Below are 26099 nucleotides of genomic sequence, written 5' to 3'. Positions count from 1 at the left end.
CTTTAAAAAAAATTTAATAATATATAGCAGACGACGTTTCGGGTCATGGCTCTTCTTTACCGCCCTCAATCGAAATATTGAAACCAATTGCTTGAGTTAACGTAATCAACCTTAATATTAATCTGTATAACAGGAAGGGTAAGCCGAGCTCTGCCGATGAGACGTTGAATGTCGAAACCGATACAGACTTGTCGCTCGTTTTGAACCAATGCTGCTGAAATGACTGATTGGTCCACACCAGAGACAGCTTTCCTTAGAGCCGAGTCTTAAACAGTGTTATAAAGCTGTATCTGGTGTGTGCCAATCAGTTTCAAAGACAATGCATCTATTACCAGAGCATGTTTTTGTTTGCATGTTCACCACAAGTGCGTGTGGCTAATGCGGACATGACTCCTTGCAAAAGGTTTCTGTTTGGTGCTCTAACATCTCAACACAACTGTTTTATTGCCAGAAAGGGTAAAACCTATTATGATATTTTGAATACTGGCAAGGGAGGTCCCATCGTGCATTCCCTGTCTGTGTCTCTGTGTTTCGTGTGTTTGGAGGGGAGGTGTGGTGGTGGTTCGCGCACGGTGAACCGAGTTCGATCCCCGCTCACAACCAGGAGCCAGTGGCAGATTATCTGAATCGGTCCTGGGATTCCCCTAGGTCGACTCTGCCTCAAATGCAGTACCCGGTGCGATGGTGTAAACATCGCCAGTCGGGCGACAAATGCGGCCAAAGATCAAATCGTTGAACAACAATACCGTCAAATTACTCCTTTGGGATTACACACAAAAGCAGCGACACCGTCCTCTACTGCGAATACTTACAAAAATGTGTGTTTTATTTTACCAGGTAAGGCCCATCGAGATTTTTAGCACTTTTTCAGAAGCGGCCTGCCTATCACAAATGATAGATCAACGAAGTGGCTCATAATGTGGAAATGTATCGCAGCCAAGAACTCTAAACACGTTTTGATTCTAAATGTGGAGTGTAAAACCGGAGAACCGGGAGAAAATCCACGCGACCACGAGTAGAGAGACATGCAAACTCCAAATATACAGCAGGCGTCAGGGTCGGGATCGAATCCACGACCTCCTGTATACCAGGCGAGGTAGTCAACATCTCGTCACTTGGCAGGACCCTCTTGACGCAGATAGCCTTGAGACTCAGTGAAGCTTTCTTGAGTAACGCCACCTGCACGTTGACATGGCGCTGAGAATCAGAACAGCAGCATTTCATCTCCACTCCGGCAAGGAGCGCACCACGGTGAAGAACAAGACCCGGAGTGGGAACAAAGGAATGGATTGACATCCGAGAGCACGGAGTGCACCACGGTTAATAACAAGTCCCGGAGTGGAAGTAAAGGAATGCAACGACACCCGAGCGGGTGTCCAACGGGGAGATGGAGCGATGAACTTAGTTCCTGTCCAGGTTTTTGGTTTGAATTGTCACACCGCGTATTCGTGAGAGGTGGTGGACGCATCGTGGGCAGGCATTCGTCCAGCAGTGGATTGACCATGGGTGTTTTATGATTTGGCATTTTGTTAAACCAGGCCACTGTTAAAGTAATACGCGTGCTTTGACGACCAAGATAAGTCCAACTTCGTTTTTAATGGCTTCGATCGTGTATAGGTATAGTGTCAATTAAAACAAGTTTTGCTTGTTTTTCAACACTTCTCCGGTTTTGATGAAAACAAAACTCAGGAGGCACATTGGCCCCTGACGTGACAACTTGAATTGATTGGATCTGTCGGGTGGTGGAGGTTTATACACTCCACGATCTAACCGAAGAAAGAAGCTACGAATCGGGTCACTCTCGCAATCAAGACTCTATCCTGGCCTGTTGAGTTCTCACCTGGTTAAAGAAAATAGACTGCCAACTTTAAAAAACTACGATGATTATGATGATGACAGCAAGGCGATCTAAGGCACCGTCGTAACCTTAGGGTGAACCAATCAATAACCAATCGATGGCAGGAGTGTGTAAGTGAGTGACAATAAATATCGGAGCAACGCGACTGCTCACACGCGGAGAAGCCCGTACCGGTGTTCGGTTAATGAACCGGGGCTCTGGATGTGAACCCTGGTCCACACACACACACGCACACACACAAAGGGACGCTCAGTGCTGTTGCGTGAAACCGGCTTGCTGCTGTGCGCTTGGCCGGTGGGCGCAGTAAATTCTCGATATTTTGGCGTGGAAACAAATTTGGCGAGTGTAGTTGAATGACCGGAGGGCAAAGACGTCCCGTCGGCAGCCCTTGGCCACTGCTGTCTCTGTGCGTAAAACGGGGGCACGAGGCACGGGGATGTTGCCCATGGGTGGAAAAAAACCCGATTTTTCCAGCGACAGGCATCGGGTTTTTTCTTTAATACAATTAAACCCGATTTCGGGGAAATTAAAACCTGGTTTAATGAATACGAAACTCTGATCCAAGGCTTAGGCTGCTTCCTCGTCGGTGCTGTGATCGTACTCGGGGCCGTCGGGCACGGGGTAGTCGTAGAATGCGGCGGGCAGGTTGGTCTTGATGAACACGAGCTTCTCCACAATCGTGGGCGCCAGTGAGTTCCTTCGCTTGGAATGGATGAAGCCCATCGTTGAGAAGTTGGCGAAGTGCGGTTCTGCATTTAGAAACAATTAAACCGGATTTCTCCCAATCTCAAATGATCGGGTTTCATATAAAAAGACAATTAAACCCGATTGTAAAAAAACCCGACTGTGCCACCCTAATGTTGCCCCCCCCCTGCCCCATTCCCCCAAATACAAAGATGCCCCGTATAGCCTGAACAGACGTTTGGGGCAAGGGCTGTGGGCGAGCGAACACCTGTGAAGGCCGGCACGGCACACGAAGGTGCGAGTGGGCCAGCATCACACGCACGACCGCCTTTGTTTCCCCAGTGGCCGTGTTTAGACACTGCACCAGGTTAAATTTCGATTGAAAGCTTTCGTGACTGCAGGGATTCATCTTCTTGGTTCTTTCGGTAAAGTCACGTAGACGGGAAGTAATAAAATAATAAAAATAAAACATAATAAAATAATATAATAAAATAATAAAATAATATAAAATACTATTATAATAATATAATAAAATAATATAAAACTAATTATTTTATTATGTTTTATTTTTATTATTTTATTACTTCCCTTCTACGTGACTTTACCGAAAGAACCAAGAAGACTGCACCAGGTGCTCATTTGAGGCTGAGTCGACCTGTTTGGATGAGTAGGTCGGTTCAGATAATCGTCACTGGCGTTGGTCGTGAGCGGGAAACGTAGTGTAGTGTTTAGCGCGCTATACTACACCGAAGATCCCCGTATAGCCTGAACACCATGTTTGAGTAAGTGCTGTTAGCGAGCACCTATGAAGGACGGCACGGCACACGAGGGGGTGGATGTCCAGCACCAAGCCCGTCCACCTTTGTCTCCCTCATGGCTATGTTTACACACCGCACCAGGTACTCCATTTGAGGCTGAGTCGACCTGTCGGAGGCATAGGACCGGTTCAGATAATCGTCACTGGCGTTGGCCGTGAGCGGGAAACGCAGTGTAGTGGTTAGCGCGATCACCATTACACCCCAGCCCCTATAATCATCATCACAGCCCCTTCTCTGCGCTTGGACCAATACAGCTCAGCCCAATACAACCCCTGAAGCGCCTCGTCCCGAGACACACACAGCTCCGCCCGTGTACGCCATTATGGTGTGAGTCGCTACCACTACCATCACACGTATCATCATCAATCATCATCATCGCCGTCATAACCACCACTTTCATCATCGCTACCACCATCACCAGTATTGTCATCATCACCACCGTCATCGTCAAAACTACCACTATCATCATCACCACCATCACTAGTATTGTCATCATCATCATCACCGTCATCGTCAAAACCACCACAATCATCATCACCACCATCACCAGTATTGTCATCATCACCACTGTCATCGTCAAAACTACCACTATCATCATCACCACCACCATCACTAGTATTGTCATCATCATCATCACCGTCATCGTCATCGTCAAAACCACCACTATCATCATCACCATCACTAGTATTGTCATCATCATCATCACAATCATCGTCAAAACCACCACTATCATCACCACCATCACTATTATTGTCATCATCATCATCACCGTCATCGTCAAAACCACCACAATCATCATCATCATCATCACCATCACTAGTTTTGTCATCATCGTCAAAACCAGAACTAGAATCATCACCTACCACCATTATAATACCCATCAATCGCCACTACTACCAATATTATAACAAACGGTCTTACTATCATCATCAACGTGACCTCCTTTTACGATACTCATCGTCAGCACCACAATCATGACCATCATCACTAACACCACACCCACTAACTACTACAACAATAATCAATGCTACCGCCACCACCGTCGCCGTCGCCACAACAATCATCATCTTCATCATCACGGCGAAACCACCACCAAACTACCACCACCACCACACCACTACCACCATCACCACCACCCCTCAACAACCACCACCACCACCCAACTACCACCACCACCACTCTCCTCCACCAACGCACGCGCTCATACGGCGAGTGGTGCCTCCTGCCCAATTCCCGTGTAGCGACAGGTAGAGGGAGAGGCGAGTGTGCTCACCGTTGCGCCACCGCTCCGTCTGATGACCAAACCGGGCCTCCAGGTACTTGGATGAGTGCCTGGTACGCTGTTTATTTACATCACTGGGAGAGACGAAGGCGGTCAATGTTTTACGATGCGTACCACAACCCAACCGCCTCAATCACGTGCCCGGTCCAGTCTCTAAACATTAGTGTCTTTATATGGTCGGCTAATCTCGATGACTCGGCACTTTCACGCTTAACACGAAGGCTGCAGGTAAGTTTTGGGAAGAAGAACAAAGCAACACTGCTGATTGGGCGATTGTGTACGGGATGAGAGACGGGGTTATTCGGGTCCCTGGTTGTGTGCGTGTATTTGGGGGAGCGGTAGTGTAGCGGTTAGCGCTACGCTGCGCTACGAACCCGGCGACCCGAGTTCGATTACCGCTCCCGGCCAACACCAGTGACGATTATCAGAACCGGTCCTGGGCCTCCCCTAGGTCGACTCAGTCTAAAATGAGTACCTGGTGCGGTGTGTAACCATTGCTACTAGGGAGACAAAGGCGGCTGGGCGTGGTGTTGCCCCCACCCCTCGCGTGCCGTGCCGGCCTTCATAGGTGCTGCTCGCTAACAGCACTTGCCCCAACAGTCTGTTAATTCCACACTGGGGGACCTTTGTGTGTATTTATGAAGGCGTTCCATCGACTGGGAGCTTCGTTCGAGAGCAATGGTTGTGGTAGGAAGGAGCGGTGGAGCAATGGTTAGCACACTGTGCCATGAACCCGGCGAACTGAGTTAGCTTCCCGGCCCAACGGCTAACGTCGGTGAACGGCGGGATATGAACCGGTCCTAAACGAACCCCATTCAACAACGCGCATTGACCAGCGTGGTGCAACAGTGTGTGTGTGTGTGCGAGAGAGTTCGTGCGCGTGTGTGTGTGTGTACCTATGTGCGCTAGAGCGGCCGGGCGTGGTGTTCTGTTCACCGAGACCCCTCGTGTACCGTGCCGGCCTTTAATAAGTGCTCGCGAACAGCCCATTGCCCCAACACTCTGTTCAAGGCTATACGTGTGAGGGGTGGAGGGGCAAGATTTGTGCCTTTGTATGCGGTTCGTGCAGTGCTTTTGGATCAGGGGTTGCAGCAGGGCGCGAGGGAGCGTTGAAGAATGGGGCAGGGGTGGGTTGGAAGGGGGGGGGGGTTCGGGGACTAGGAAGCCAAGGGGGACTCAGGGGCCGGGGGTTCTTCAGCGGGGTTAAAGGTGACGATTACAACGAAATCTCCCACAGCAGAGAGAGGTGTGGGGGAGTTGGGGCGGGAGGGGGGCATGGGAGATCCGCTCATTCTAGCTCCCTCTTGGTCTCCCGCCCCCCCCCCATCTACCACCTCGCCCCCCCCCAGTCACAGCCCCAGATGTTTGACATCAGCGTCGCGTATAGTGGATGGCCTTGTGGTCGGAGCGCGCGCCGTCGAGCCGCTGTTGTTCGAAGACCACTGTTCGATACCCACTTTATTGGCATCCGGGCGCGCAAACACACAGAGACAAAGACCCCCCCCCCTCCTCCCTACAGCCTTCAACAGACCGGTGGGGCAAGTGCTGTTCGCGAGCACCTGGGAAGGCCGCAACGGCACGCGGAGGGGGTGAGTGGCCAGCATCCACACCCGGCCGCCTTTGTCTCCCCAATGATGATGTTTGCACACCGCATCAGGTATTGTCGACTGAGTCGACCAGTGCGACACCGCTCCCCACAGACTGCAACATCCACAAACACGCACACAAAACGTGTCCAGTATATATTTCTACTTTTCACGACCCGTTTGTTGCTCGAATGTATTTGCAGCGGTGCTAGCGATGGCCAGATAGGATCACGGCTGATTATTTGATGTTCAACTTTCCATCTCCACATTGCGTACGGCGTGCGCAATGTGTGCGTGGCAAATGGAATGCGATGCGTTCCAGATGACTCGTTCCACTCAGCCAGCAGTAGACACGCAACGTGGTTCAACCACAGCGAGTCGATTGGCAAGTCGCGTGTGGTGGGGGGGTAAAGTGCGGGGTGCTCCCCAACCCTCAAACGATGGCCCTGTGTGGACGAGGAGGCAAAATACACCTCCTCGAGACGGGAGCTCTCGAGCCTGGAGCTCTCTCAACAGCGAGACAGGCGGCGATGGCTTCATCTAGCAGTGGATAGATGATGGTTGAAGATTTTATATTTACGTTTCATAGCCTGCATACGCAATACATTTCATAGCCTGCATGGGCAATACATTTCATAGGTTGCAATACATTTCATAGCCTGCACGCGCAATACATGTCATAGCCTGCATGATCAATACATTTCATAGCCTGCAAGCGCAATACTTTTCATAGGTTGCAATACATTTCATAGCCTGCATGCGCAATACATTTCATAGGTTGCAAAACATTTCATAGCCGGCATGCGCAATACATTTAATAGGTTGCAATACATTTCCTAGTCTGCATGCGCAATACATTTCATAGCCTGCACGCGCAACGCATTTCATAGCTTGCATGCGCAATGCATTTCATAGCCTGCATTGTCAATACATTTCATTGCCTGCATGGGCAATACATTTCATAGCCTGCACGCGCAATAAATTTCATAGCCTGCACGCGCAATACATTTCATAGCCTGCACGGGCAATGCATTTCATAGCCTGCACGCGCAATACATTTCATAGCCTGCATGCGCAATGCATTTCATAGCCTGCATGCCCAATACATTTCATAGCCTGCACGGGCAATGCATTTCATAGCCTGCATGCCCAATACATTTCATAGCCTGCACGGGCAATGCATTTCATAGCCTGCACCCGCAATGCATTTCATAGCCTGCATGCGCAATGCATTTCATAGCCTGCACCCGCAATACATTTCATAGCCTGCATGCGCAATACATTTAATAGGTTGCAATACATTTCATAGTCTGCATGCGCAATACATTTCATAGCCTGCACGCGCAATGCATTTCATAGGCTGCAAGTACATTTCCCAAGCTTTTTTCCGTGAGGTTTTAACATGATTTTAATTGGAAATGTGCCAACAAAACGCAGTCATCTCGGCATTGTTGCTGTTAAGTGGGGTGTGAAGTTTCGAGGTGATAAGGTCGTGGGGGCTTCGGGGATTTTGTGTCCTACAAAGATAAATGAGCCCCGTGTGGCCTACACAGGCTGCTGGGGCAAGTGCAGTTCGCGAGGACAAATGAAGGCCGGGCGGGTGGGTGGTCAGCTCCACGCCCGGCCGCCTTTGTCTCCCCAGTGTTGATGTTTAACAGGATTCTCAATACACAGGAGAAGGCATGTAAAATTATTGTACCGTATATAGTTTAGTTTTTTTCCCCCCATATAGAGCGGCGGTGCAACGGTTAGCACGCTCGCCTCTCCGGCATCTCTGTCGCAGCACGAGAGTATAGTAAAGTATCGCTCACACGACCCATCAGAAAGACGGCCCCCTCTAGGAGGGGAACCCGTTAGCAGCATTGGTTCAATGCGAACAAAAATATCCGGACGGGTGTAGAAATTAGGTGTCCCATCGGCAGGGTCGCGCCCGCTTAAATTGAACGACGCTTTGTCAAAAAAAATGTAACTGTGATGTCACCTTGCCATGCTGAAGCATGCAGGGATTCCCCAACGCTGCATATTTACTGGGTAAAGTATTTGTTTCCACCCTGTAGGATTTTACTTGTTTTGTTGCCATAAGTCGTCTCATTAGTAACAGAAAGTATCGTATTGGAATTCGTTGGAAACCTGCTGTAATATCTTGGATGGAGCGCCCAGTGCACACCCCACGCGCACTGAATCCAACATGAGGGAGTCACGTTGGTCGACGATCCAGCACTCAGATCTTCGCTCGAATCACTTGTTCACCCACCCGGGATCAGTCGCTTGCCTGTCACTCTTCTATCGCTGCTACCTTTGACGACTCTTCCCACTGCAACTTCACGAGTCAATTCCTCTCCGCCCACGTTGACGACTCGTTCCACCACACCGACCGTCTCGTCTCATCCACACACTGTTCAACCTCGGCCACACTGCACGTTACTTCTATGCTGGATATGTGTGAGAGGAAAAAAACAGCCTCATAGCTCATCGGATTGCTCCAGTATCAATACAGAGTGCTTCAAAAAGAATGTTCACACTGACATGGGAGTTTCATTTTTAATGGAAAAAGAACGGATAATAAGACACTGCAACGTGATAACAAATGTGATGTTAACAGCTTCAAAAAGTCAAAGAGTCTCCACTTGCTCGCCATCGTTGTCAACGCGTGCCTGGAATCTTCTCCAGGTGGTCTCCAGAGCCCGAAGGCACATTTCTTGTGGTGTTGTTGCAAATTCTCAGAAGTGGTAAAAAAAAACTGTTTAAGCACCCTGTAGGTATTCTGATCTGATTCTGATCTGACTTATCTTCCTGCTTATCCCCGCTCCTTCCTTCGCATTACTCAGGTCTGGACTTCTCTCTCCCATCGTCTCGTCTCCTAAGTTCGCACACCCTTGCTCGACTCGAGACAACGCGTTAACACGCATCCGTTGCTGTACAACTTTAATAGTACTGCTTGTTGCTGACCGCTTGGCCAGAAAATTGTTTATGTTCTCTCAAAGAGCATAAACATTATATAGTGACCTCGATTCTTGACATTCCATCGAATGTGTACGTGTGGGGTAGTTGATAATGCGTGTGTCTGTGTGTGCATCAACTGCGTGTGGGTATGTATGCATGTTGACCTTTTTCGCACCGTACGTAGTTTGAGAGATAAATCGATCTCGGGGAATCTTCGTATAGCAGTGGAGAGACCATGGCTGCTATTGGATTGCATGTCAAGTGAGTGAATCCAATCTGCTTGCTCTTAATAATCACAACAATAGTCGATGTGTAAACATCGCCACGAGGGAGACAAAGGCGGCCGGGCGTGGTGCTGTTCATCCATCGCCTCCGTGTGCCATTCCGGCCTTCACCGGTGCTACTCGCCAACAGTACTATCTTGCATACTCGTTGGTTTTTTTCGGTAAAGTCACGAAGGTAAAAAATAAATAAATGATAAAACAACTAAATTAAATCACGACGTTTCGGAGGCAACACAAGCTTCCGTCTTCAGGTGGAACCTGTTGTTGTTATTTTCATTTATTTATTTTTACCTACGTGACTTTACCGAAAATAACAAAGAGTATGAATCCTTGCAGTCACGAAAACTTCAAATCTAGAAGTACTATCTCGCCCCAACAGTCCGTCAAAGCGATGCGAGGGTTCTTTGTCTTCTGCATCTCGCATAGCTACCCACGCACCGCGCATTTTACGGCTCCGAGGTGGTGGGCTGGGAGGGGGGGGGGATGGTGGGTGGGGGGCAAATGGGAATCTCAGCGCAATTTAGGGCCTCGCTAAATATTTCATGAAGGTTACAGCGTTAAAAGCTCTGCTCACTCACACGGAGGGGCCCGGCCTGGACACGCAGCGTGACGCGTCGGCGTGTCTGCGCGTGAGTGCGAATATCGCAGCCTCAGCAGCAGCAGCAGCAACAAGCAGCAGCAGCGGTGACTAAAGGAAACAATATCCTCTCCATCAGTGGAGGAGGTTGAATATACATTTCGGATGGCATTAGGCGAAGGCGAGTTTTATATGAACACACGCAGAGACAAAGGCCCCCCCCCCCCCGTATAGCCTTAACAGACTGTTGGGGCAAGTGCAGTTAGCGAGCACCTATGAAGGCCGGCACGGCCCTGGAGGGGGTGGTTGGGCAACAATACAAACGAGATAGACAATACAAACGAGACAGACAATACAAACGAGACGAACAATACAAACGAGACGAACAATACAAACGAGACAGACAATACAAACGAGATAGACAATACAAACGAGACGGACAATACAAACGAGACGGACAATACAAACAAGACGAACAATACAAACGAGACGAACAATACAAACGAGACAGACAATACAAACGAGACGGACAATACAAACGAGACAGACAATACAAACAAGACGAACAATACAAACGAGACAGACAATACAAACAAGACGAACAATACAAACGAGACAGACAATACAAACGAGATAGACAATACAAACGAGACGAACAATACAAACGAGACAATACAAACGAGACAGAACAATACAAACGGGGCAGACAATACAAACGAGACGGACAATACAAACCAGACAGCAACGAATCAATTCTTGAGTCGAATCGTGACTCACGGAAACGTGACGATTAATGTGAGGAGGGGGCGGGGGGGGAGGGGACAAGGGCGGGTGATAGGGGGCGGGGACTGGGGGAGGGGGGCGGAGACTGGGGGAGGGGGGCGGGGCCAGGGCGAGGCGGTTTGTTTACAACATTCCAAGGACGGCAATGCCTGGCGTCGAGACGAGGGGGAGGATGTCGCGATGCGGCTGCCCGCAGCCTCCACGTGCAGACGATCCCGCGAGAGGGGAGCCGTCGTAAGGAGCTCTTTGCCACGCAACGTCGACCGGGAGACTTCTTGCCACAGCTCCCCCGTCCCTTTGTTCGCGTGCTCTTTGTTGATTGGTGGTAGCGGGGGGGGGGTCATGACGACGCTCGTAAACACGATCCAATATTGAGCGACGCTTTAGTGGGAACTTGTGTTGCTATTGGATACTCACGTCAGAGGATAGAAAACAAAATCGGACAAAGGCGATTGAAATGGTTGCCCCCCCCCCCCAAAAAAAAAATGTCCCGATAATAAAACAAACAGCGCTAAAAGGATGACCCCTTTGGCGTTTTGCGATGGGGTTATTTTTACGTGACGTCACCCTCTTAGCTTGGTGACGTGGCCGAACGTTTGCGCCTTCGCCGCTGCTTCCAGAGGTTCGCGTTTCGAATTCCAACGGCCGCCCCGATTAATGTCACTTAAGTGCGAGTGTGCTAACGAGCGCTCACCGTGGGCGTTACAGAGACATCGACCCTGACGTCATTTGCAAGAGTGTGATATTGCGTGCTGGGGTCAAAATAATTGCAAAGTCGGAAAATCGCACACAAACCCACACACGCAAGTAATGTGTGGGTACGTATGTTGAACTTATTTTTTGCACAGTACGTAGCCAACCGTGCGAGGTGTGAGCGATAAAGAAGGGGAAGCTTCGCATAGCAGTGGATAGACCATGGCTGTTAATGAATTGCACGTCATCACGTCCGTTCTGTGTTCAACAGTCACACTGGAGGTCATAGCTACAGACCCATCCACTCACCCCCCACTCACCTACACTGCAGGTCACCTCCCTTATCTTTCCAATTCTTCCCCTCACACTGCTCCTCCCATCATCATCGTCTTCTTCTTGGTTCTTTCGGTAAAGTCACGTAGAAGGGAAACAATAAAATAATAAAAATATAAAACAATACAATTCTCACGACGTTTCGACTGCAACACAAGCAATCATCGGGTGTGAAAAACACAGCAATATTTATTTTTTACATTTTTTAAAAATGTCTTGCTGTGTATTTTACACCTGATGATGATTGCTTGTGTTGCAGTCGAAACGTCATGATAATTTTATTTTTATATTTGTATCATTTTATTGTTTCCCTTCTACGTGACTTTACCGAAAGAACCAAGAATATGAATCCCTGCTGTCACGAAAGCTTTAAAAAAAAAATCATCATCGTCATATATTTTCTCCAAAACCTTGATAATAAAAACCTCCCTCAATTCAAATCCACGGGGTAACGCGTATCTATCGCAACTCTTTTAATAGTGCCGTTTTGAAGGAACCTATGCTCAGAATCTGGTTTAAAAAAAGAAAGTGACGCCATCTCGCCGTGCCTCGGAGACAACGAATGCCATTATTGCCAATTAAGTAGCGATCAATGCGTCATTATTAATCGAATCCATTCACCACGCGCGCGTGCACGTCAAACATGTGCGCGCGCGCACTCGTGTTTGATGCAACTTGTAAAATCAGACCGACATGCGGTTTGTTTGTGAGATGCCTCTGGTTGTATTGGTCTCAAGTTTCACACGCACAGTTACACTTACAGCACCGTGCATGGTGGTCGCCCTTTCTGGCAATATCCAGGCTGAGAGATCCGATGAGATGAGGGGCGCATTTCTGGTTCATTTATGTCATCAGCTTCGTCTGAATTATTTAACTAAACGCGTTATAATTCGTTTTTTTTTTTATTAACTTGAATGTAGGGCACGATGCAACAAACCGCACCTCCTATTAACACGATTGGTTACGCACGGTGCAATTGAAGTTCAACAAACGTACCAACATACATACGAACGTGATATTAGAAATGCATGCCGGGTGTATGCGACTCACCCGTACACACACACATATACTCCGAGCCTGTGTGTGTGCGTAACTGACTCCTGATCGGTATGGATTTCGGAAGCGACGCACCGATTTGGTCATTGTGATGTGGCGCAACGGTTGGCGCGTGGACATCTGAAGTCATTTGTTTGCGGTGACTATTTGAGACAATTAGCAACGGATTGTCGCCCAACAAAAACACGGAAAAAATGTGGGTGGAAATGTCATAAATTCGCCGGCAACACTAGAATGGGAACCACCACCACCATCATCATCATCACCACCATCACCATCGCCATCATCGCCATCACCATGACCAATCCCTTCCCATCGGGCCGCGTTCGGCAATGAGCAGGGCTGGGGCTGGGGCTGCACGCCGTGGAGCGCGCGTTGGCGATGTTGACAAATTAGTGGCGCGGTGCTAATTGTTCATAGTTAATTGCTCATAGCGTGGGTGGGTGTGTGTGTGTCAGTGTTCATTTGCCCTATTAGTATGTTAAAGGCTATACAGGGGATATTTGTGTACGTGTCGGTTCCTCGTACTTGTGTGTGTATGTATGTGTGGGAGGCTGGCTGTATATATGTGGATGTCTGTGCGTTTATGCGGTAGCGCAGCCGGTGAGCGCACAGCGCTACGAACCCGGCGACCCCGAGTTCGAATCCCGAGTTCGAATCCCACTCAGGGCCAATATCTGAACCGGTCCTGAGCCTCAAATGAGTACCTGGTATGTTGTGCAGTAAATATCGCCACGAGGGAGCCGAACGTGATGCTGGCCACCCACCCCTCGTGTGCCGTACCGGCCTTCATCGGTGCTAGCTAACAGCACTTGCCCCAAACAGTGTGTCAAGGATATACGGGATGATATTTGTCTTGTGGGCAGCGGTGGTGTAGCGGTTAGTGTGCTGCGACCCGAGTTCGATTCCCGCTCAAACAAATGACAATTATCTGAACCGACCCTGGGCCTCCACTAGGTCGACTCGGCCTCAAATGAATACCTCGAGAGACAAAGATCACGAGCCATACGAACATAGACACAGTTTGTTGTCCTTACCCCCCCCCCTCGCACCTGCGACTAGCACGGTTGGCTACGTACGGTGCGAACGAAGTTCAGCATGCGGTGCATGCAATGCAGTTGACTGGTGAGAAAGCGTCACTTGAAGGAGGGAACGCACCCGCGAACACGTCCACGGTGGAAATGGAGCGTGGATATCAGCTCGTGTACAGGCACTAGACCATGACACGTGGCGAAGGCGTGGGGATGCCTTCATCGAGCAGTGGATTGACCATCGTCATCATCACTGTATGAAGATCAATGTACCAGCGCAATTAGTATAGATATCCATCACTCAGCGGGAGTCTCTCATTCTCTTTTGCTGCAGGCGGTGACGTCACCTCTGCGCTTGTACCAAGCTAGGTGCACGTTGAGGCAATCAGGTTGACGAAGACCACTGTTCCAACTTGCTGCGTTTTATCCGCCCGGCGCTCCGCCAGCTGGTTGTTGTGAGCGTCGCTGCTCGATTCTCTCTGACACCGACGACATGGGCTGAGGCCGCCCTAGACGTACCCACGTGTACCGTGACATGCCAGGGACTCCCCGTTAGTGGCAAAGGCCAAACATTCCCCCCACCCCCAATAAGAAGGTCTAGAAACCCAGCGAGGATTTGTCTGGGAAAATAATTGTCATGAAAAGATTGAGGACGATTGTTATATTATAATTGTATGAGTGGTGGTGCAGCGGTTAGCCCAAGGGTTCGGCAGCCAAAATAACAACGAGAGCCATTTTCGAATTCGGTAACAAAACACAATATTCTAAGAGCCGCGATGGATGCGAATCCATACACGCATCACGTCACGAAGCAGTCCGCAAAGAGCCGCAGGTTGCCCAGGCATGGGTTAGTCCATCCTGGGGGCCCTGAATAAAAGATTCGTCGACTGCATGCGTCCAGAATGTGTTCAGCGCCCGCCTGACTCGGTGGACTTGGCATTGTGTTTGTACCTGCGGCACGGCTATCATCAGTGGCGAGTGACATCTGAGAATCGGTCCTGCCCCCCTCCCACCCCAAGCTTCTTCACCAACTTGCACTGACCAGCGTGGTGAAGTATGGTCACACAACCGCCCTGTGACCGACACGTCCCCGGTGAGATCTTCGCCTCCAGCAGTGCACTGACATAGGCTGAGAGTCAAACAATTACTTGCGTTCGCGTAATTATTTGTCATCGCTATTAAAACTCGGAATATTAATTGTTGTCGTTACACATTTACGCACCCGCATTGTTGCAAGGGATCGGCGTCTGGGCGACCTGGACCACATTTGTCGGATACGGCTGATGGTTTTAAACGATTATTGATTTCTACATTAATTGCTCACTTCCAGGACACGCGCACCGATTGTTGGCTACGCAACCTTTCGATCAGCACCGTTGGCGACGTACGGCGCCAAAGAAGTTCAAGGTACATGTTTGCCTGTGACGCAATGAGTCTCATCTCGAAAGCGAAGCAGGAAATTCGAAAGCTAAGCAGGCCTTCTGGCCAGCATAGCGAGTGATTTCATGGGCGACTGAGTGTAGTGCGATGCATAATCGGTGGCTACAGGTTGCGGGGGACACATGGGGTGGCGCCAGAAAGCCAGTTTAGAAATATCATCCGTTGTTGCACAGTTACTGTCGTTCATCTCGTCTCCCGCACTGACTACCAGCGTGGTGAAGTATAGCCCCTCCGGCCACCTCCACGTTGGCGTGGGGGAAGTCCTCATCCAGCAGTGGAGCGACACAATAGGGATGGCGTTTGTCGATTGTTTTGTTTGCTTTAAAATACGGAAGCCGCGTGGTTGAAGCGTGGCGGTCCGATCCCGGCCGCGATGACATCGCAAGATGCCGCGTCAAATGATTTTTTGTTCTCGGACACCACAAAGGCCAAGATGGCGTCACTAACAGAGTTTGTGTGAGAGAGAGAGAAGGGGGGGAGAGTGGGTGAGATGAGAGAGAAGAGAGTGAGCGAAATGAGAGAGGAGAGAGTGAGCGTGAAGGGAGAGTGAGCGAGATGAGAGAGGGGAGAGTGCGGAGGGGAGCGCCAAGGGAGAGAGAGAGATGGGATGAAATAATCAATGAGAGCAACTCGCGCATAGCACGCCTTGCTGTTGGAACAGCGATGTCAATAGTGATTATACATTTTCGGCTGTAATAGCCTTGTGCACACTGTTGACACGCGCTGTTGGCGAGCACCTATTGAGGCCGAGAAGAAGGTGGTGGTGGTGATTTGGCCACCACCCATGGCCGCCTCTGTCCCTCCCCCAGTGCTGATGTTTAAACACCGCACCGTTCACCCGTGCAAGGCTGAGTGAGTCAAGGAGTGCCTGGCATATTCGCCACTGCTACTGGTCGTTAGCGGGAATCCAACTCGGGAAATCGGTGTAGGCTATTCACAGGTGCACACGTACATACGAACTACCGGACAGACTGACTGACGACCAGTCACTTAACACACAGACAGCCACACATATATATATAGACACATACGTACGGCTAGGCTGAGGCTGAAACAGACAGACCGGCACACGAATAGACTGACATTCACACGTAAATACAAGACAAAGATCCCCCGTATAGCCTTAACAGACTGTGGGGGCAAGTGCTGTTAGCGAGTAGCACCTATGAAGGCAGGAATGGCACACGAAGGGGGTAGATGGCCAGCATCACGCCCGATCGCCTTTGTCTCCCCAGTGGCGATGTTTACACATCGCCACAGGTACCCTATTTGAGGCCGATTAGACCTAGGGGAGGCCCACGACCGATTCAGAAAATCGTCACTGGTGTTCGGCGTGAGCGATAATCGAACTCGGGTCGCCGGGTTCGCAGCGCAGCGCGCTAACCGTTGCACCACCGCTCCTCACACACACACATACAGAAACAGGCTGACAGACACACACGTAGACACACAAACGAGTGGGAGAGGCGAACACAAACAGGGATAGACACACACAGACTGATACACACAAACATGCACAGACACGTGATACAGGCTGACACAAATGCAGACACACAAAGACAGAGGCAGGTTGACACACACATACACAGACGCACAGACACGCACAGACAGGCACGCACAAAGACAAATATACCCCGTATAGGCTTCACAGATGATGGCCGGAACGAGGGGGTGGGTGGCCAGCACGACGCCGGGTCGCCTTTGTCTCCCCAGTGGCGATGTTTACCCATCGCACCAGGTAATCATCTGAAACCGAGTCGACCTATGGGGGGGGGCAGGACTGGTTCTGATAATCGCCACGGGTGTCGCTTGGCCGTGACCGGGAATCGAACCTCGGGCTGCCCGGGTTCGTAGCGCGGCGCGCTATTCGCTAAGCACCACACTGCAGGCAGGGGACACACACGGGCGCACACACACACACACACAGGCGCACACCCACACACACACACACAGGCGCACACACACACACACAGGCGCACACCCACACACACACACGGGCGCACACACACACACACAGGCGCACACCCACACACACACACAGGCGCACACCCACACACACACACAGGCGCACACCCACACACACACGCAGGCGCACACCCACACACACACACAGGCGCACACCCACACACACACACAGGCGCACACCCACACACACACACAGGCGCACACCCACACACACACACACAGGCGCACACCCACACACACACACACAGGCGCACACACACACACACAGGCGCACACACACACACACAGGCGCACACACACACACAGGTTGACGCACAGACACGGAGACGAGCATAGCGACTGCGCACTTACCCAAGCGATAATGCAGATTTTGTTTAAACAAAAAGGTGAGAGGCAGCAGCTGACGACATCGCCACAAAACGCAAGGAGTCATCAACATGCAACGCGTGCGTGGTCAAGCAATACGATTCAAGGAGGGTGAGATGAGAGAAACAGACATACAGACGGGCTTCCAAGTACGGGAGAGAGAGGGGATAGAGCAAACGAGAGGAGAAAGCAGAGAGAGACACACAGAAGCGAGATACCGGCTTCCAAGAGCACAACGAATGAGAGATAGGCGAAGAGAGAGAGAGGGCGACAGGGAGAGGGGCTTCCAGGGAAAAAAACATCGAGAAAACGAGAAGGGAGAGAGAGCAACACACATATACAGACCTGCTTCCAAGAACATGAGATATATAGATAACATCAGAGGAGAGAAGAGAGAGGGTATGGGAGAGAGACAGACAGAGAGGGAAAGAGAGAATAAAGCAACCGAGAGGAGAGAGAGAGACACACACAGAAGCGAGATTCCGGCTTCCAAGAACACAAATAATGAGAGATCGGCAAAGAGAGCAGAGGGCGACAGGGAGAGAGAGGGCTTCCAGGAAAAAAAACATCGAGACAACGAGAGAGGGGAGAGAGAGAGAGAGAGCGCGCAGCACACACACTTACAGACCTGCTTCCAAGAACATGACAGATATAGAGATATAATCAAAGGAGAGAGAGAGAGGAGTGGGGATGGGAGAGAGACAGAGAGAGAGCGAGAGAGAGCGGTTTGCAGGAACAAGAGATGTAGAAAATAGAGAGCATCAGGGAGAGACAGCGAGAGAGAGAGAGGAGGCTAGCACACCGTCAGGCAGGCTCCTTAATGCTCAAGCCGTCTCGGGTGTAGAGCCATTAGCTAACAACGATTGATAAGACTTCCGCGGAAAATTACGAACAGAACGCGCCGCCAATTTATAATAGTAATAGAATCCCCATCGCAAACATGCCAGGCACAATTACCACACCTACTCACCCCCCCCAGCCCACGCCGCTAGCATTCTAAGAGAGAGAGAGCGAGCGGGGAGGAGAAGGAGGAGGGGGAGCGAGCCGGAGCAGATGGGAATGGAGCCGAGAGCTGTGCGCAACGAGGATGGAGGGGATGGGATCGCGGTGCGGAAGGGAGGGAGGGATTGGAGGGGGGGTGACGGAGGAAAGAAAGGGGCTTGAGGGGGGGATTGGGGTGATGTGAGGCCCAAAGGGAGGTGGTGGTGCTGGTGATGGTGCCGGTGGTGGGGGTCTCCAGCACCGCTTTGGTGCATGGTAAATGGCGCGGACGGCACGGCTAATCAATGGAGCTTGAAACGGCAGCGCCAGAAACGAAAACCCCCTCCTTTAGTTGCACCTTTGCACCTAATCGGTTAAAGCATGTGATTAAGGGGCAGTCTTTGATGTGGTGGAGGGAGGTTGCTGGCGGGGGGGGCGGAGACGCGCGGTGCTCTATGGAGGATGGGGAGTGGAGGTAGGAGGGGTGAGGGTGGCTGGCTGGGAGAAATCGTGGTGGTGGTGGTGGAGAGGAGGATGGGGGAGGGGAGGAGAGAGACTGTGGGTGGAGACGAGACGAGAGAGAGAGAGAATGGAAACTCCACCACCACCACCACCCCCCATGCCTTTCGCCGAGTCCGTCGCGAGCACCCACCCTCGCTGCGGTGACGTCACACAGAGAGATTGGGGGTGGCTTTGTGAGCAGCAGCAGCAGGAGGAGGAGGCCGAGGGAGGAGAGAGAAGGAGGAGGAGGGGAGCTGAGCAGTAACAGCAGCAGCAGCGGGAGGAGGATGAAGAAAGAAGAGGCGGGTGGGTGGCGGTGACGGTGGGGGGAAGGAGGAGGAGGAGAGGGGGGGGGAGTGAAGACATGTTTGTGTGTGTGTCCAGAACAACGAGACTCCGGGGCCGTGAGAGCCCGCGGGCACTCTCATCGAGACGCTCGCCCGCCTTGCAGCAGCAGCAGCAGCGACGTCGCTGGCTTGCGGTCGGAGTTGGACGGACGGACGCGGGATGGGGTGCCGCACCAAGCCGCCTCGCTCGTGCTCGCAAGCCCGTGTCGCGCTGGATTAGAGAAGCCCGCGGGTTTGTGTTGCTCGGGGTGGGGGGGGAGCAGGAGGAGGCGGTCGCGCGTCGTCTCGATCCGCTTTCGTTTTCAACTCGGCTCGCTTCTTCGCCATTTGCCGGGAGCAGCAGCAGCAGCAACAACAACAACCACCACCGCCGTGACCACCACCACCACCGCGGCCCAAACGAGCCCCAGTCAACCATTAATGTGGAAATGTGGACTCGTCGTCTGAAATTAATCCCTCTCGGCTGTTTTGTTACGGCGCGAAGAGGGGACGCGAAGAAGGGCGGACGCGAGGTGAGAAGCAAGCGGGCGAGATACGCAAGCAAGGAAGGACGGGGAAAACATGGGGAAGGAATGACGGAGAGAAGAGAAAACGGAAGCCGACGCGAGGAGCGGTCACTGTGCGGTGTTTGTTGTTATTGTGGGAATGCCTCCTCTGTTGCCTCCTTCAGGCCCGCTAAATGTGTGCGTAAATCCTCCTCATCCGTCATCTCTTTGTGTGTGCGTGTCGGGGGTTGTTGGTGTCCTTGTTAGCGCGGCGCATGCATGAGTGGAGTGAGAGGTGGTGGTGATGATGATGGTGGTGGTGCAGTGGTTTAAGTGACACTCTCCCAAGATGTACAATGTCGGAGTGAGGGAGGGGGGGGTGAGCAAATTATTGCGGTGAACTAATCTATGCGGTCGTTATTTATTTACCGGTTTTTTTTTGCATTCGTGACAAATCTCAGACATTCTATATGGGCAGCCAAACGTTAAAAAGCGGGGAGGGTGGAGTGGGCGTAGCGGGGACCCCCCCCTGCTCCTCTCTCCCCGAATGCGCCTCTAGCGGTGGTTGTGGTGGTGAGGAAGACGGCAGTGAAGCAGTAGGGAGGTGAGCGATTGGGTGAGGAGGGGGAGGGGTGGGGGGAGGTGAGGAGGGGGGAGGGGCGGGGGGCGAGGGGAGGTGAGGAGGAGGGAGGGGCGGGGGAGGTGAGGAGGGGGGAGGGGCGGGGGGAGGTGAGGAGGGGGGAGGGGCGGGGGGAGGTGAGGAGGGGGGAGGTGAGGAGGGGGGAGGGGCGGGGGGAGGTGAGGAGGGGGGAGGTGAGGAGGTGAGGAGGGGGGAGGTGAGGAGGGGGGAGGTGAGGAGGGGGGAGGTGAGGAGGGGGAGGTGAGGAGGTGAGGAGGAGGGAGGGGCGAGGGGAGGTGAGGAGGGGGGAGGGGCGTCGCGACGCTGTTGTTGGTTGTGGTGGCGGCGGCGAGTGACGGTGGTGGGGTGAGTTTTGAGTGCGCGAGTGTTGTGGGGGGGGAGGAGGTGAGAAGGGAGGGATGGGACGGGGGGGGTAAAGTGGATTTGGGATGTGGAGGGGAAGGAGCGGTGGGACTGTGCTTGCCGGATCTAAAAGCCCCGCAAATCTTTCCCCTCCCTACCCCCACCGTTGATGCGGCCAATTGCGAATCCGCGCGCGTCGATGCTGCTGCAGTAGCAGCGCACGGACGCGCGCAGTCGTTTCGTGATTCGCCGGACCTCACCCGCCCCCCCCCCCCTGAATCGTCCCCCATCACGCCGCCCCCCATCCCAGCGTGTGCCCCAACACAGACAAGGGGCGGCTGCTGCTGCTGCTGCTACCCGGGGTAGCTCACGGCCGTCCGCGCACAGAGGAATGAATGCAGCGATGTGACCGCCTGGCAAGGGGAAGGAAGAGCGAGAGACCGCTTGGGGGGGGGGAAGAAAGGGGCTGTTGTGTATATATCTCTCTTTACGCAGATGGAGTTGTCGTCTTGTGGACAGTTGAGTGGTGTTTTGACAAGACAATGGCGGGAGGGGAGCGATGTCGCAGTGGCTTTGGGCGCGTTAGCAAAATGTGTGGAGTCTCAGGAGCTCGGTTCCAGGACACAGCGAGCATCGCGTGGCGAGTGGCCGAGCTGGTTCTGGGCAGTCTCCTCGTGTTAGACATCCGGAGCGGGAAGACAAAAGGCAGGTCCAGGGTTCGTGGGTTGGTTGTTTTGACTGTCACCACCACCACCACCGCCGCCGCTTTTCGTGCGTAGAGTACAGGCCTCAATGGGTGCTCGCAAAGGAGCCGTGCTCCCCGCGTCCTGTTCGAGCCTATCGCGTGTGCTGGAAGGGAAGGAGGCGTGGAGAGAGAGAGGGGGGGGAGACGATTGTCTTCGTGCTGAGTGAGCGTGACTGGGTTTTAGATGGGACCCGGGGTGGGTGGGTGGATGAGTGTTGGTGGGGGCGGTGGTTGCGCGCGCAGTTTCTCGTTTCGCTCGCTCGCCGATCTTTGGGAGACCGCGGGGGGAGGAGGAGGAGGAGCGGGAGAGGAGACGCCGGGAGAGGGAGAAGCGAGGTGGGTGGGTGGGGGGTGGAAGAGACGCTGGGAGCGATGCCCACGACCCTCGCCGCCATCACTGCTGAATGCGCTCTTGGTTGATGCAGTCGTGCGTGCTGTTTCGCACTTTGCGAGCGAATCCGAAAAGAAGAAGAAAACCCACCCGGCCCATCTCTTCTCATTCTCACAGTCCTCGCTGTCGTCTCTCTCGAGCTCGATCCGTTTCAACTCTGCCGGCCACACGAGACTCGCTGCGAGCGCTGCGCCGTGGCGAGTCGCGGCACGGATGATGGCGCGCTCCGAGGCTGTTGTTTGGAAGCGATGGAGGCGCGCGGGGCCCTTTGTTCTCGCCTGCCGCGTTTGTCCTGGGGAGAAGGTGAAGTATGGGGAATCTGTAGGGCTGCGTAGACACTGCAGGGACGCGCGTGTGTGTGTGTGTGTGTTTCTGTCCATTCGTCTGTCTTTGTGTCTATAGGAATAGTTATTGTTGTAAACAACTAAACATTTGTTAGAAAAAAAAGCAATCGTATAATCGCCGGCGTTTTGGGGCGGTGCCCCTTCGTCATAGCACATGAAGAAGGCCCATTGGCCGAAACGTCGCCTCGTACATATTTTTCCTTCTAAAACAACGGTGTTAATGGTGCATGCGACGCTGTTATTGTTCGTACAGCACTGAAAACGCAGCGACATCACGCAACGTATCCGTGTGGGTGTGCTCCCCTGTCGGCCAGAGCGTCCATTTGTCTCGCTGCCTGTCCGTCAATGTTTGTTCTGTCTGTCTATCCAGTCCCCTGTCTGTCCAGTCGTCTGTCTGTAGTTCTGTGTGAAATCACGAGCACCATCGCGCATCAACCCGTCTCTCAACGTCACACTGGAATCGTGGATGAGATCCCAGAATCAGAATCTTGTTTACTTTTTTTACCGGAGGGTACATCCGATGAGCTGTCGGGCTTCTTTCGCTGATGTCCGGTAGATCCGAAACCACACACGGAGTTCCCTCGATACTCGTTCCGTTCACAGGACGTAATAACTTCGTGCAACACGCACCTTTTGACGAGGTAAGATTGTATTTATAATTACTGTTATCGAACATTCTTCAGCTGTTTTCATTAACAATAATATCGCCATTACCATAATCGCAATAGCGCTGTTATGATCGCATCATTGACTCATCACGACGACCCGTACCGGTAACGTTTTTATAATTAATCATATCAGTAACAGCATCATCATCGCCACTACAAAGACAAAGATCACCCGTATTGCCTTGGCAGACTTTTGGGGCAATACAGCAGCAATACGTAATTAAAATCGCAATCTGCTCGGAGTTCATCACTACATTAGTACCGCCACCGCCGTGAACATCACAATCCTCGCTCATGGTTATGGATACAAAACGCTGATGGTTTATAATCCGTGCTAATTTTATGTGCATGTACTTCCATCCATCGTTAGCAGTGTAGCGATTTCACTAAATATACATACAGCATGCTTACAAACGCTGGTTATGCTCTACATTGTAAATGTAATTTGCAGTTACATATATAACTAGATGCACTTATCGTAATGCACATGTCTACGTGTATATATGCAACTATATGCTCGTATAAGTATATATATATGTTATATAGCATACATCTGCATATATTCTGACCAGCAATTAAGCTGTCATTGATTCCATTTGGCTAATTACAGGGTCCGGTTGAGTGCGGGTTACGCATCGAATGCAGACCCCCCCCCCCCCCCCCCATTGAATTAGCGCCGTTCGCTCGTTTTCTAAATACATTGAACCGACAGCATTTTGAAACGCTTAGACGACGACGACGACAAACAAAACAACGCCAACGAGACGAGGAAGCTGACGATGTGTCCGCACGAAGAAGCATCGATCCACTCGTGCTGCAGCGACGTTGTTGAGAAGCTTTGAATGGAAAGCGATGGTTGGGTGCATCAGCAAGATCGCGACAGCGAAGTTGGCTGCTGTCAACAACAACAACCACGACGTCCCTTGCACTGGACAACACAAATGCATCGTTGATAATTAGCGACGTTTCTGGAAACGGTCCTCCCATAGCGCCGCCTTCGTAAATGCAACTTCGGTCTGTGGGGGGGGGGGTGGGGGGGTGAAGAGCGGTGTGGATGTCGCGTACAGGTAAGTGCGTGGCTATGATGGTGAGCCAAACCGTGAATTGTTAGGGTCGCGGCTACGATTCTTTTATATTTATAGAAAACCGGTGTGCAGTGGTAATTATGATGACGTTGTAATGATACATTTGATTAATGTTTTTTTTGTAAATGATACTGAGGTGAAGCTAATGGAAGGTCACTGATGCGTGCTATTGATATTTTGCTGGTGTGGTTCTGGTGAATTGTGATAGTTTTTTTTGTATTATTGGTGTGTAGCGATGGTGTTAATGCTACCGTGTTACTCTGACAGTGATAATAATGATGCTTGTGAATGATGATGATGAGGGATTTGTATGACTGGTGTGTGTAGTCTTGGTGGTGTTGAGATATTTCTGGTGTGGTGGTGACGCTCGTAAATTTTGGTAAAGATGAAAATTACTTGTGTGTGTGTATGATCACAATATATTGCTGCTGTGATGAAGATGCTCGTGTATTGATGCTTATAACTACGCACTACTGGGCGGGCAGTGATGTTAAGATTATTACAATGGCACAGTGACGAGTGGTAATGTTCGCGTAGCTGGTGGTGCTGATGATGACAATGGTTAAAGTACGATGATAGTGTTGCAATGATGTTACTCGTGTCCTTGCCACACCACGAATATCAGTATGATGACAACGCGAATGGTGACTTGCCATAATTTTTCTGATTATACATCGTCTGTTACGAATCTGTTGCATTGCCGGTGATGGTGGTGGTGGTATTAATACGATGCTGTTGATTATTCTTATTATTGAAGATTACGATGTAAATATATTCAACATCATTTGACGATTATAAATATAGCGAGTGTATGTATTGGTGAGGATTTCGCTAGTAATGACGGAATATTATTGTTAATCTGATTAACGTTATATGGAGTCGTGGCATCGTGACGATTCTGGTTTGGGGTGATTTAGGGTCCTTATAATCGTTACCGGTAACCGGATGAAAAAACCGGTTACCGTAAACGTAAATTCGAACTCTGTTCAACTGAGAAAGGAAAGTTCAGGAGCTGCCGCAGGGGTCAAAACGGTTTGCGGCAGCCCGCCACGACGTAACCCAGAGGTTGCGGGCTCGATTCGATCTCCGGGCGCGGCAGTTAAAACAAACTGGACAGTTCCACCAAGCAGCAGGGGTCGCGGTGCGGTGGGGTAAAGTGTGGGTACGCCCAGCGCCTCTTCCAATTCGTTTGTTCGGTGCGGAAGAGTAGGCCAAGTAATATACACTCTTGAGCCTCCCTGACAATTGGAGGCACCGTTCGTCCAGCAGCGAAAATTGTAAAACCCCGCGCGGTGCGTGCAAATGAGCCCGTTTCTACAAATTGTCGCTGCGGTACGGTTACCCATTCTCCCTTTAACCTTTTCGTCGAAACCGGTTATCGGTTCCGGAGCCGCCCAGTGTGTTCGGTGGTCCATCGACGGGTACCTCCCGATTGCAAAATCTCGGCATTCACGAGTGGTAGCTTGTGCGCGTACTCTCCTGCAAAATTCGATTGCGCCGCAATTCGATAGCTCTTATTGCCAACGACCAGTTGTTCTTATTGCCAATTTGCCAGCAAAGACGCCCCGTGCCCCGTGGGTTCTGTGTGTGTAGAAGCGATGTGTTTTGGGTTTTTGTTTCTTCTCGAAATCCTTGTTTCTGCAATTGTCAGTTTTTGCACATTGCCACCGCCCAGCCCACCCCTTGCAATGTTCTGTAACCGTCGATTGTTGTCAATGTGTGGTGGTTTGGTGCCTTGTTACCAGCCGAAAAATAAAGTCTCGAGTCTCTGCCGCGTAACCCCTGGGTCTCTGTGTGACTGCCACGTCCCGTGACTGCCGCCACTGCCGATTGTATGGGGGGGGGGGGCGTCGTGCTTGTAACGCCGCAGC

At 51.5% G+C, this 26099-nt stretch overlaps 2 long non-coding RNA genes across 2 annotated transcripts; one reads left to right on the top strand and one right to left on the bottom strand.

Annotated features, from left to right (window-relative positions):
* Positions 1 to 805: 805 nt before the first annotated feature.
* On the bottom strand, positions 806 to 3466 carry LOC144718858 (uncharacterized). The gene is made up of 2 exons (XR_013585490.1): positions 3346 to 3466; positions 806 to 1179 (listed from the first exon to the last, which is right to left on the bottom strand). It is a non-coding gene; the product is annotated as an uncharacterized LOC144718858 (long non-coding RNA).
* Positions 3467 to 21070: 17604 nt separating this feature from the next.
* On the top strand, positions 21071 to 26007 carry LOC144721766 (uncharacterized). The gene is made up of 2 exons (XR_013585964.1): positions 21071 to 22076; positions 22249 to 26007. It is a non-coding gene; the product is annotated as an uncharacterized LOC144721766 (long non-coding RNA).
* Positions 26008 to 26099: the final 92 nt, after the last annotated feature.

The sequence above is a fragment of the Lampetra planeri genome, chromosome 1 (genome assembly GCF_965212315.1).
Source record: "Lampetra planeri chromosome 1, kcLamPlan1.2.h2, whole genome shotgun sequence".
NCBI classification, from domain to species: domain Eukaryota; kingdom Metazoa; phylum Chordata; class Hyperoartia; order Petromyzontiformes; family Petromyzontidae; genus Lampetra; species Lampetra planeri.
The sequence above is the reverse complement of the archived record's forward strand: the minus strand, read 5'-3'. Positions and strand labels throughout refer to the sequence as shown.